Source organism: Ctenopharyngodon idella, chromosome 13 (genome assembly GCF_019924925.1).
Source record: "Ctenopharyngodon idella isolate HZGC_01 chromosome 13, HZGC01, whole genome shotgun sequence".
Lineage (NCBI taxonomy): Eukaryota > Metazoa > Chordata > Actinopteri > Cypriniformes > Xenocyprididae > Ctenopharyngodon > Ctenopharyngodon idella.
In genome coordinates this window covers 3,410,360-3,423,277 of record NC_067232.1, presented here as the reverse complement: position 1 = coordinate 3,423,277, position 12,918 = coordinate 3,410,360, and positions in this window count along the sequence as shown.

The following is a 12,918-nucleotide window of genomic DNA, read 5'->3' as shown; positions in this document are numbered from 1 at the left end:
TTGAATCCCGCATTTATATATAGCCTCCATGTCACTTCCGAAACAGAGTGCAGAGTGCAATTGGCCGTCGGTCCCTTAGCATCATGATAAACAAATCTTTTATTCAAATTCTGAATTAATTATATAGTCTAGAAAGCGTGCAAAGACAGATCTCTAAAGCGCTAAAAATCGGTCAATAATCTCAGAAGAACAACAACAACAACAACAAAAAAACTCTTGCATTTCGACCGGTGAGAGGATTCTGACTAAATTAAACAGTCCTGGTTGGCCATTGTGTTCAAGAGATCAACAAACATGTCTGTGATTGGCTGCATTGCTCACCGCTGCAAAAACACACTAGCTGCGTCTCATTTCGGAGGCTGCGTCCTCCGGAGGTAGCGTTTGAAGGCTGCATACGTCATCGAGGCGGTCTCATTTAAGTAACTTTATTTAACCAGGAAAAGACTTGCTAAGATTAAAATCTCTTTTGCAGGAGTGTCCTAGACAGGCAGCCGAGTTTGCATATACAATTATACATCAAAGTAAAAAAAAAAAAACACTCATTTACACACCATTAATTTACTCTCAAAGTTACGAAGTAACCTTTTAAATGACTACAAGACACCAGTTCTTTTAACTTCATCTCAGTCTGGAGAAGATTCCAGTCCGAGGGAATGAAGGAAGTTTTACCAAGCTCAGTTCTAACACAAGGCACACAAAGATTGTAGTTCAACTGAGAACGCAATGACAGGCAGTTTCTGTTCAATTAAACGACAAAGATAAGGGGGCAGATAACCCAGTATGGCTTTATATATCAGCAGATACCAGTGCGTTTTTCTGCGTATATATTCAGCGAAGGCCAACCAACCCTTTTGTATAAATCACAGTGGTGTGTTAAAAATTTACAATCAGTAATAAATCTCAGAGCACCATGGTACAGAGCATCCAGAGAAGAAAGAAGGTAAGAGGGAGAGTGTTGATACACTACATCCCCATAATCAACAACACTTCTTGAGTAGCAGACACTAATTTCTTCCTCACATTTAGTGAGAAGCATGACTTATTTCTAAAATAAAATCCTAATTTTTTCTTTAATTTTTGCCTCAGGTAGTTAATATGTAGACTAAAACGTAGTGTATTACAAAAATAATACCAAGGTATTTGTACTCTGACACTGATGTAATTAGACTCCCCTGGGAAGTCCGAAGAACAATGGGATTTTCTGAGGTAGTTTTAGAGTTGGAGAATAACATGCATTTAGTTTTTTTGTCATTTAAGACCAGATTCAAAGCACAAAACCTATTTTGTATAATGTCAAAAGCAGATTGTAAAAAAGCCACAGATTGCTGCTTAGAGGAAGCTGAAATATAAATAATGGTATCATCTGCATAAAAATATAACCTCGCATTATCAATATTAAAATCAAGACAGTTATATATATATATATATATATATATATACTAAATAATAATGGCCCCAACAGTTACTTTTCTTAAATAAGACATCCTTGGTGACGTATGCAGACTTCAAGGCTACAACCTATGGAGGACACAGCCTCCGAAATGAGACGCAACTTGTAAATAGAAACATTTGACGTTTGCAAAATCTGTTTCCTCAACATGATACTATTAGAATATCAACTGAGGGTGTTCTTCATTTCGTTTGAGGGTGCTTAGCGCCCTCAAGCACCCCCGTAGAACCGAGTTTAATTCTGGTTAAGGAATTGGTTTGGTTTTAGCATTTTAAATCATCGTGAATAAATGTGAATGTGGCATGATGGAAATTAAGGAATATATTTATTTATCTCTGTCAGGAAGCCCTATATAGAAGCATGCGGCCTTTATTCAAGCATGACACCATGCAAAAGATGAGAAACGGCTCAATTACCTTGAAGTGAATTTAAAAGATTTGAAAGACAAAGAAAACAGCCACACATTCGGATACTTTCAGATACATTCGGACAGGCATTGTTATATTTGTCTCTTAAGACTCTTTGACAGATAATCACAAAATCAAAATGGTTCAGAGTTCTCTAAATGAAATGTAACAGATCATACTTCAGCCTAAATTTAATTTCATTAGGTTACTTCAGTTTTCTGACTTTATAATTTTCATAAAAGTAGATGGAGGTAAATAAATGTAGCTTGTGAAAAATAGAGTTGAGGTTTACAAATATAACTGTTGTCCAAATACTTTTGTAACTAATCTGAGTATGAAGTACCATTAAAAACCACAGGAACAGAAAATCATTCAACTTTTAACACAAAGGCTGACTACTTTTGAAATAATGAAAAGCTTATTATTAACACTTACATAAAGACAGTCAGGATGGTATGGCATTTTATAACAAGTACAGCTGCCCCAATTGGATAATTGCATATATTGTTGGAGGTCGGTGGTTTAATTAGGTTTTGATCATTTTTTCAGTCTGTGGTACAGTGAAATCATGTCATGGGGCACTAAGACGAAATTAAAACTGAAAATTGGATAAACGTAATTGAAGCCTGAACAGGTTGCCTTTGTTATAATAATTAGTACTGAAAATAAAAACAGACAGACAGATAGACTGAAGAAATGTCATGTCTTTTTATACAGTGTTCCAAATGAGGATTAAAGAAATTAAAGTCTGCCTGGCTCACTCTCCAGACTTATTAACAAGACAAATTGATCAAAGACAGATGGAGCCTCTCTTGTCTCAATAATACTTGTTTCATGACCTGTTTGCACGACTTGGCAAATGATAAGTATATTTAATGAACGTTTGAAATTGCCTGTTATTGTGAAAGTTCATCAATAAAATTTGACTTTGAAAATGAGAAAAACACTCTACTTCTACTCAATGGAATCTTTCTAAAATGATCTGGTGTATCCTAATGGTATCTTTGCATCTCTTTTGTGAAGTAAAATTAAACTATATACTTTAAGTATTATCATTTGGAACAGAAATTATTATGCATTCACACTTAAAGGTAAACCTATGTGAAAAAGAAGTGTAATGAATGTGTACTTGTAGTGTACTTCATATCTTAAGTGTATATATTTAAGAACTGTACTCAAAGATAATACAGTGTTAAATAAATAAATTACACTTATGTGTACTTAAAGAGTACACTTTTTAGAAAAGCACTTTATAATATCATCAAATTAAAAGTTTTACTTTAAAGTACATTTTAATAATCTTTTGTTGTGCTTTAAAGAAGTACACTTATTTTGATGTGTTGACTAACATACTAAAGCACATAAAGTAACATAATTTTAACTATACTGTGTTATACTTTTAAAGTTAATATATTTTAAAAGCACTAAATTGAAATGTGTTTAAATACAGAAAATGAGATTAAAGTATATTGTAATTTACCATAAATTCTTGTCAGTAAACTTATTTCAAGGAAAATACAGAATTTTGAAATTACATAAAAATATGAACTTACTCAAATGGGCCAAAAATCACTCTAAAGTTCTAAAGATTAATTACATTTAATATAAATTTAATCTATAATACATTTTCATTTAATTACAATTAACATGCAATTAAGTGTCCGGTAACATTACACAAGGTTTTCACAAGGCTAGTTTAACCAAAAATTGTGTTCCACACTGTAAAACCCGATAAGTTACGGTAACTCAAAGAATTTGAGGAAACCGATTGCCTTAAACCATTTAATTTTTAAAACAAGTATGAGTACTGTAAACTCATATACATTAAGTTAAATTCACTTATATTTTAGTGTTGGTTTAGTCAATTAAAGTCAAATAAAGATTTTAAGTTTATTTCACTCATTCATTTTGAATTCAGGTAACAAAGCTAAGTCTTAACAATACTTAAATGGATTGAGGAAACCGATTGCCTTAAATGGTTTAAGTTCACCGAACTCAAAGCAATACATTTACATAAGACTAAGCAAAAACTAACATTGGTACAAAGCAATGATGACACAATTCTCTCTTGCCACTGTATAATGTATCATTAATGGATACTGATGCTATATCACACTGTATAAAAGACACCTGGAGCCTGATCTTGCTTACACCCTAAATTCTTTTAGTCTTAAGCCAAAATATTTTATCCCAAGAAACAACAGTGTTAGCAGGTGCTAATCTGCCATTACATGATTAGTCGCAATTGCTTTTTGTGGCCTATCAGACACAGCTTAGAAAATGGATACAAAAGAAATAGTTTCGAGCAACTCCACGCACCGATGCCTGAGGCAGGTGTAAATTCACAGACCACACAACGTCTCACACCCTGGGAGGATACGAGCTAAGAGCTTTTCCCTCACAATTACGAGCAGTTTCACTCTCCCTCCTGTCCCATCTGAATAGGGATCATTACTGATGTTTCCATGACGACAACGAAAAACACCTAATAATTTTGCAAAACTTTAAGCATGCAACAAAAGAACTAAAAGGTGTCTTGGTTCAGCGTTTCATCTTGTGTGGATTACACAAGCAACATTAGTTGAATTACTGATCGAATCACTCCTCCTCTAGATAAGAAAACCTTTCTGCCCTCAAGACCGTATCTGTGCTATAGTCCAAACCCCCGACTGTAATACATTAGCAGGATTAAAATTCCAGAGGTAAATCCTGAAGAAGCTGCTAGTTATCTTAGACTCTTCCCTTTAGCATAAGAGCCCCCCTGTGAAAAAGAAGTGTGCTTAATTGTACTGAATGTGCGCTTGTAGTGTACTTCAAATCTTTAAAGTAGGCCTATATTTTCAAAAAACGCAGTACTTGCAGATAATATAATATTAATAAAATAAAAGGCCACTTAAGTGTACTTAAGAGAGTACAATTTCATGACTATGATTTTTAACACACTTTCAAAAATGCACTTTGTAATAATGTCAAAATAAATTACATTTTTACACTTATTTTTGTATCTTGACTTAACATACTAAAGCACATGTAAAGTAGGCTACTCTATTCTAATTTTAAGTGTGTTATTTAATATTACATTTAGGTTTCACAGACAGGGCTTAGATTAAGCTAGGATTAGGCCTTAGTTCAATTAGGAGCTTTTATAAACTTTTATAAGTAGCTTTTATAAACATGCCTTAGGAAAAAAACAAAACATTACTGGTGTGAATCTTGAGACAAAACAATGACAATGGCATATTTTAAGATCTGTCAGTGCAAGTTATTTCAGTTGAAACAGCTCAAGCTCTAGACTTAAGCCTTGTCTGTGAAACCGGGGGATAAAGTTAATATATTTTAAGTTAATATACTTCATTGCTTCAAATTTATGACTACAAATATATGTCAATGTGTCAATAGAAATGACATTAAAGTATATTTTAGTTTACAATAATCGCTTGTCAGTACATTCAACAATACAGTTTAACTATATATTAAAGACAATAGTTAAAGGGTTAGTTCACCCAAAAATGAAAATAATGTAATTTATTACTCACCCTCATGCCGTTCCACACTCGTAAGACTTTCATTCATCTTCGGGACACAAATTAAGATATTTTTGTTGAAATCCGATGGCTCAGTGAGGCCTGCATAGCCAGCAATGACATTTCCTCTCTCAAGATCCATTAATGTACTAAAAACATATTTAAATCAGTTCATGTGAGTACAGTGGTTCAATATTCATATTATAAAGCGACGAGAATATTTTTGGTACGCCAAAAAACAAAAACAAAATAATGACTTACAGTGATGGCCGATTTCAAAACACTGCTTCATGAAGCTTCGGAGCATTATGAATCAGCGTGTCAAATCAGCGGTTCGGAGCGCCAAAGTCACGTGATTTCAGCAGTTTGGCGGTTTGACACGCGATCTGAAACATGATTCGATACGCTGATTCATAACGCTCCGAAGCTTCATGAATATGTATATTTCTCATACATATCATATATATATTTGGGAGATGTTAATATGCCAGCATCTAGGCCATCAATTATATATATATATATATATATATATATGATTGATGGCCTAAATGCTGGCATATTAACATCTCCCAAACCAGTAAAATATACCAACATCAAGACCTATTTTTGCTAAACATCCGGTAAACCACTGCAGTCTCTTCGGAGTTGGTGGCCTCACCCATTTGGACTATAATGCACTAGACACCTTTCAAAAATCAGTACTTGCACAGGCATCTCACAAAGACAAAAATACCTTGAGGACATTTTCAAATAGGATTATCTTGGGCTTGAGAACCAATTACTAAAAAGCCATTTAGGCATCTCATCTAGTAGAAATTACAGCCTACGCCTCAATTGTTTTACTTTTGTTTAAAATTGCTAATAATTAGTTTTATATGCGTGTACACCTTCATTATGACATTCTTACAATAACAAAGACATAGCTTAATTAAGCCATCCATCTTTCTCCATTTGGCCTACATGATATAAGCCTATACTGACGTCTAATAAGAATGAGTCCCATTTGCAAGAATTACAACTTTCTATAAACTATGAGCGATAAACCATCATTTGTTTATGAGTCACACGCATCTGTTTTAATTCTGTTGTGTGTTTTTTAAAAACACGCAGGAAGTCCAGAGAGATATAGAAAGAGAGAGTGTGCCTAGTGCACTCTGCTGCCATCTACTGGTAATGAGATTTAATGACACCCTGTGTGCTGCTCAATATTTGGAGATCTACTAGACATTCCTCCAGTCTCCCATATAGAGTAAAGAATGTTGCGACTTAGTATTTCATATACTAACTTTTCAAATAGCAAGCAGCTGCAAGTTCGTATACTTCAAACCATGTAATTATAATTATCATGCAGTTTGTCACTGATTGATATTTTGGAAATAATACTCTTCAACAAACCATGCATGCAGCATGGTCATTCTTACTGCAGTACATTTTCAAGTACTCATCTACCGTTTAAAAGTTTGGTTTTGGTAATAGTTTTTAATGTTTTTAAAAGAAGCTCTTCTGCTCACCAAGGCTCTATTTATTTGATCAATAAAAACAGTAAAACTGTAATATTGTAAAATATATGATTACAATTTTAAATAACTCTTTTATGTAATTTTAACTATAGTGTGTCATTTGATATCACATCAATATTACATTTAAAGTTTCACTAGAAATGACATTAAAGTTACTTATAAATGCTTGTCAGTGCATTCTACAGTACAATTTAACCATATTTCAAAGACAATAGAAGTAATTATGAAATTACATATAAAGATGTAAGACCTACTAAGTGGGTCAAATAGTGCACTAAAATTCAGTAGTTTAAACATAAATTTAAACTATAATACATTCTCATTTAATTGTAAATAACATGAAGATTGCATTTGAGTATAGCCTACTATACTTGTGTAATAAGTTTTAAAAGTGTGCTTAAGTGTACTTCTTTTTTACAAGCAAAGAGAGTATTTGAGTTTTAGTTGATTTTGCTTGAAAAACCCGAATTATTCTTTTGTTTCAGATGTGACTGCTGGTTTGTCAGAGTATAAAACCAATGTTGGAATCATTATTTCTCTCCAACAAACATGTTATGATTTCTAGGAACTCTAATTTTTAGGAAATTTGAGTAGACAAACAACTTATCCATGCTTTAATTTACAGGCCAACCAGATGGACCTGATTTCTAATCCATGGATATATTGACAAAGGAGAAGAGACCTGGCCTGTTGACTTGCGTAAGGAGTAAGGACTTATCAATGGGTTGTGTTGGACAGGGTGGACAGGGTGTTTTTATATCCTTTAATTTAAATGCACTCGTCTGACATCCAGCTCATGTGCATGGACTGGAAAACTGGTGGGCGGACACTACACTCAGAGAGCCTATAACATGAGAGTGGATGAAACTCACATGGTCTCAATAGTTCAGACAAGCTGAAACAAGACATCCTCACAATTACCCCATGAATGTATGGCTGCATGTTGAATGATTAAATCATACCTCCAAATGTTTTGGCTGTCTTTAGATGCACATAATATAGTCTTGTGAAGTATTTATTTAGAGTTAATGGCTTTCCACAACAGACACCATTCAGATCGAAACATCTGTCATCAGAGTGGAAATTCACACAGACAGTAAACAGCACATCAAGGTCGCAACTACCTTTCAATGGCTTCACACGCAGCTTACACTGGATTAAATAAAGCCATATTTAATCTATTCCATTCTACACACACACATATATATATATATATAGTGAAAAAGTGAAATAAATGCAATATTTGACTAATACACAGATGTTTCAGAGACATTTTCATTCAATACTTTATGTATTGTTTACAGCGTCTGTTTTTACAAGAATAAAGTTCAACATAAGCATATACTATTTAAATACTACGGAGCCCCGGACATGACATGCAGGAAAAAAATAGTAGGCTAAATCGTGCGCACAATTTATTAATTCGTTCCCTCGATTTACTAAAACGTGTGCATGATTTACTATTTCATTCCCTCGATTTACTAAAACGTGCGCACGATTTACTATTTCGTTCCCTCTATTTACTAAAACATGCTCACGATTTACTATTTTGTTCCCTCGATTTATAAATCATGTGCATGTTCCTTCACCAAGCCTGCTTCCTCACCTAGTCCTCTCCTGCACACTCTAACAGAGCCAGCCATTCCCTCTGCAATGCCTCCGCTGGCTCCCTTCAGCTCCACCATCAGCCCGGCTAAGCAGTCCTAATCCTGTGGGGCTTTCGGTTCCCAGCTCCATCCTGGAGAGTCAACCTGTGGTCTCCGCCTCGATCCTCCGAGCCCTTTGCTTCACCTTGGTCCATCGACCAGTTGGCTTCACCTTGGCTCCTCGCCCCCCCAGCTCCACCTGGGACCGTCGTCCTTACCACTCCACTGGGTTCCCTCGTCCCGCCAGCCGTCACTCTGCCATCGCCACAGACTTCCAGGTCTTTGGCTGCACCTCATCCCTCCACCCGGATGCTCTTGAGATGCTGCGCAGAATGAACCTGCCGGCTGCTCTCGAAACGCTCTCGCGGTACTTTGATGCCGGCGCTTTCAAGTCAGACAAAATTTTTAACCGGCATGCACTGCTTCAAGTCAGCCGCCGATAGGTCTGTGCAGCACCGCATCAAGTCGAACAAGCCTCCTGTTGTCTGACAAACAGCTGAACAGAATGTGGCGATGGCAGAGCTATGGCTGACCGAGGTGCAGCTGGCGGGACGAGGGAATCCAGTGGAGCGGTAAGGACGACGGTTCCAGGTGGAGCTGAGGGGGCGAGGAGCCAAGGCGAAGCCAAGGGCTCGGAGGATCGAGGCGAAGACCACAGGTCGACTCTCCAGGGTGGAGCTGGGAATTGAAAGCCACACAGCGGATCAGGACTGTTTGGCTGGGCTGATGGTGGAGCTGAGGGGCTGAAGGGAGCCAGCGGAGGCAGAGCAGAGGGAATGGCTGGCTCTGTTAGAGTGTGCAGGAGAGGACTAGGTGAGGAAGCAGGCTTGGTGAAGGACAGGGCAGGTGGCGACAACGAACACTCAGTGATGGCTGAGACTTGTGGTGACGAAGACTCTGTGATGGACAGGACTAGTGATGACGAAGAATCTGAACTGGATGAAATCAGTGATGAAGACAGTGCAGGAAGGAACCGGATGCAGAGAAGGTTCGAGGGTGGGCAGGGCCTCCGATTCAAAGTCAGTTAGGTTCTCCTCAGTGTCTTGCTCCACTAACACTCCCACAGTCACAGATGTAGCCAGCTCACACAACTGGTCAGACTTCATACACAAGAAGCAATATAACATGGCTATAAAAGTTTATTTTTTTATGCTTAGTCATTTTTCTTCCACATTGCTTGGAAGGTATATATCATATATGTTTTTTTTACTATAGAAATACATTATATCTTTAGATTTAACTATAGACTCTTTAGATTCAACTAAACACTACACTACACCAAAAATCATTGGTAACACTTTACAATAAGGTTTCATTAGTTAACATTAGTTAACTACTTTAGTTAACATGAATTAAGAATGAACAATACTTCCACAGCATTTATTAATCGTATTTAATGTTAATTTCAACATTTACTCATACATTATTAAAATCAAAAGTTGTATTGGTTAACGTTAGTTAATGTACTGTGAGATAACATGAACATTTTTATTAGCTAACATTAACAAAGACTGTAACAAATGTATTGCTCATTGTTAGATTATGCTAATTAATACATTAACTAATGTTAACAAATGAGACCTTATTGTAAAGCGTTACCGAATAAATTTAAGCATTTAAGCATTGCTTGCCAAAGATATAGAAAATGAAGGAGTTTTGGACCATATAAATTTAATTTAGCAATTTTCTTACAGACTGGGTATTCCCCTATACTGTAGACTTTTCTCACAAATAGCATTTGTGAAATATCATTTGAGGATGAAAATACTTTTGAGAAATTCTGCAGCATTACTGCCTAATTTATGATACATGAAATGTAAAACATATTTATAAAATTCTTAAAAACACTGGCATTTTACTAAATGCCAGAAGCGTTAGTGGCTCTGTAGGAAAGTTCCCTGTACTTTTATATATTGTACTCTAACACTAACATTATGTATTACACTATGCCATAAATACTAATGATCAAGCACTGTCATGCATATGTGCATGCAACTGGCTGAATCATTTTTAGCAAGATAACAGGGCACCAGAGAGTTCTCTGGAGCAGTACCACTGACCATTTCAAACAGACAGCAGGTTTCTTTTGAAATCAGCTGGAGTGGGTTAGTGGATGGGGGTGGGAGTGACATCGCGGCTCAAGTGGCAACATTTGTGCAATTCCAGCGGGATGGGATTGGAGGCCACAGCTGAATCTGTTCTGTTTGATCCAGTCGATGAGAAAGACTGAAGGAGCCAAAGCTACATAGCTGAAACTCTTTAGACGCATGCTGGTTAACTCATGGTGTGAGAAAACAAGACAAATCCCACTGACCCATTCTCTGATCCTTCTTCCTACTTTCCATTCATCCCTTCATTCTGTTTATCTCCCTCTCCCTGTTATTGTCACTCCACTCCTTTTCCAGGTAGCCAAGACAACCATCTGAGAGCCTATAAGCACTATAGCGACAGCTTCCAAATCCCCAAAGGTTTTATGTGATACCGCTGCTCTGACAGAGACATGTTTGGGTCCGTAAGTGGGATTTTATCTTGGTCAGAAAAATACAAACCAAGCAGAGGATGTTTGTGAGTTATTCGACAACAAATGCGAGTGTCCGCAGGTCTAATGTAAGCGGTAGGCAGCAAACTTGAGACAAGGGGGGAGGTTGAATTGGGAACTTCAGGGACCACCTGTTGTAGCGCAAGACACTGATATGGCTGTGAACGGTTTCTATGGTTTTAGAAGTTGATTTGGGCCCAGGCCCAGTGGACGGTCTCTGCTGTGGCCGCTGACAGAGGCACCGTATCTGCAGCTGTCCCTGTTAATTATACTCTTATCCCCAGTTTGGGAGGCATCCCAATCAAACTGTGGAGTAGATACAGAGCATGACTTCATTGACTCCACGTCCACAGGGAATGATATCTCCCATTTTGCACTCCTCATAAACGCCTTTGGGTGTTATTGCTTAATCTAGCTCACACCTATAAACTCTGCTGTTCCCACAATGTCAAAGACTTTGCAGACTTTGAAAGTGCAACGCGCAATATGGCGGTATAAGTCCCACCTTCTAAATAAAAGAGCCAATCACCAATTGGTTGCATCACCGCAGCTGCCTCTGGAAATTTCATTGAGATTCAGATCTCATTGGTGATTTTAAATATGAAATTTAATCATAAGCTTGGTGAACAGCTTTAGAGAATTTGATGTTTCCCCATTTAAAGAGATAGGAGCTGTACTTGCATGACTGAAATAGCTGCTCAAGAGGTGTTTCAAAGATGGCTGCTGAGTGAAATGACTTGCCTTAAAAGGGCCTTCGACACTCTATGCATGTTAAATGACCACTTCCACTTTAAATAGAAAGTGTGCCAATATAGGCACATGAGTATAGAAGCCCATTTCTGCCACATAAGAAAAAAGTATCATACTTTGGTAAATCATAATTATGACATACAGGCTAAATCATAATTATGACATAAAAAGCCAAAATTGTGGCATTAACAGTCAAACTTATGTCATACTAAAGCCCTGGGTATACTTCGTTTTGTGTACGTGCCCAGTTGAAGGTACTTTCCAAGCTCTTCACACAATCTCTCATCTATGTAGGCCTCCGTTGTCGCTGTAGCTTGCATGCCTCCCGGTCTGTTATGTTTATGCAGTTTTTCTTGGGGTAAGTACCTTACCCCCTGGGGGTAAGTACCTTACCCCCAGGTCACGGTTGCCACCTTGTGGATAAACTAATTACTGCTAAATAAATAAATAAATAAATAAATAAATAAATAAATGCGCATATGCGACTTGCGCGTACATGTTAACTACGCGCGGTTAAGAAATTCGCATCACGCGCACTACGCGCTGACCCTCGCGTACGCGTAAAAAGTGAAGTATACTACTTTGGGCTTAAGTACGGAGCCCCGCACATGACATGTAAGAAAAAAAATTAAATCGTGCGCACGATTTAGTAAATAGAGGGAACGAATTAGTAAATCGTGCGCACGATTTAGCCTACTAATTTTTTCTTGCATGTCTCCGTACTTAAGTCATAATTATTAGATAAAAAGTCAAAATTATGAAAAAGGAGACAGAGGTCAAGTTCACAAATACCCATAGGGCTGTTCCTTTGGGTGTTTGTGAACTGGACCTCCGTCTCCTGTCTATTTTTTTCTTGTAAATAGCATGACGCCACAATATATATTATTAGTTGCTTTTTATTCGTACATCAGAATATAATTATTTTTACTAAAAACATTATGGTTCTCCCTAAAACATGGTAAGACCTACGACGTTAACCTTCTACTGCCAAAGAATGGTGTCACCAAACCTGAGGTGTTTAGAGGGATGAACGGGAAACTGTGTTTGTTTGTGTGCGACCTTTTCACCACTAGATGTCAGCG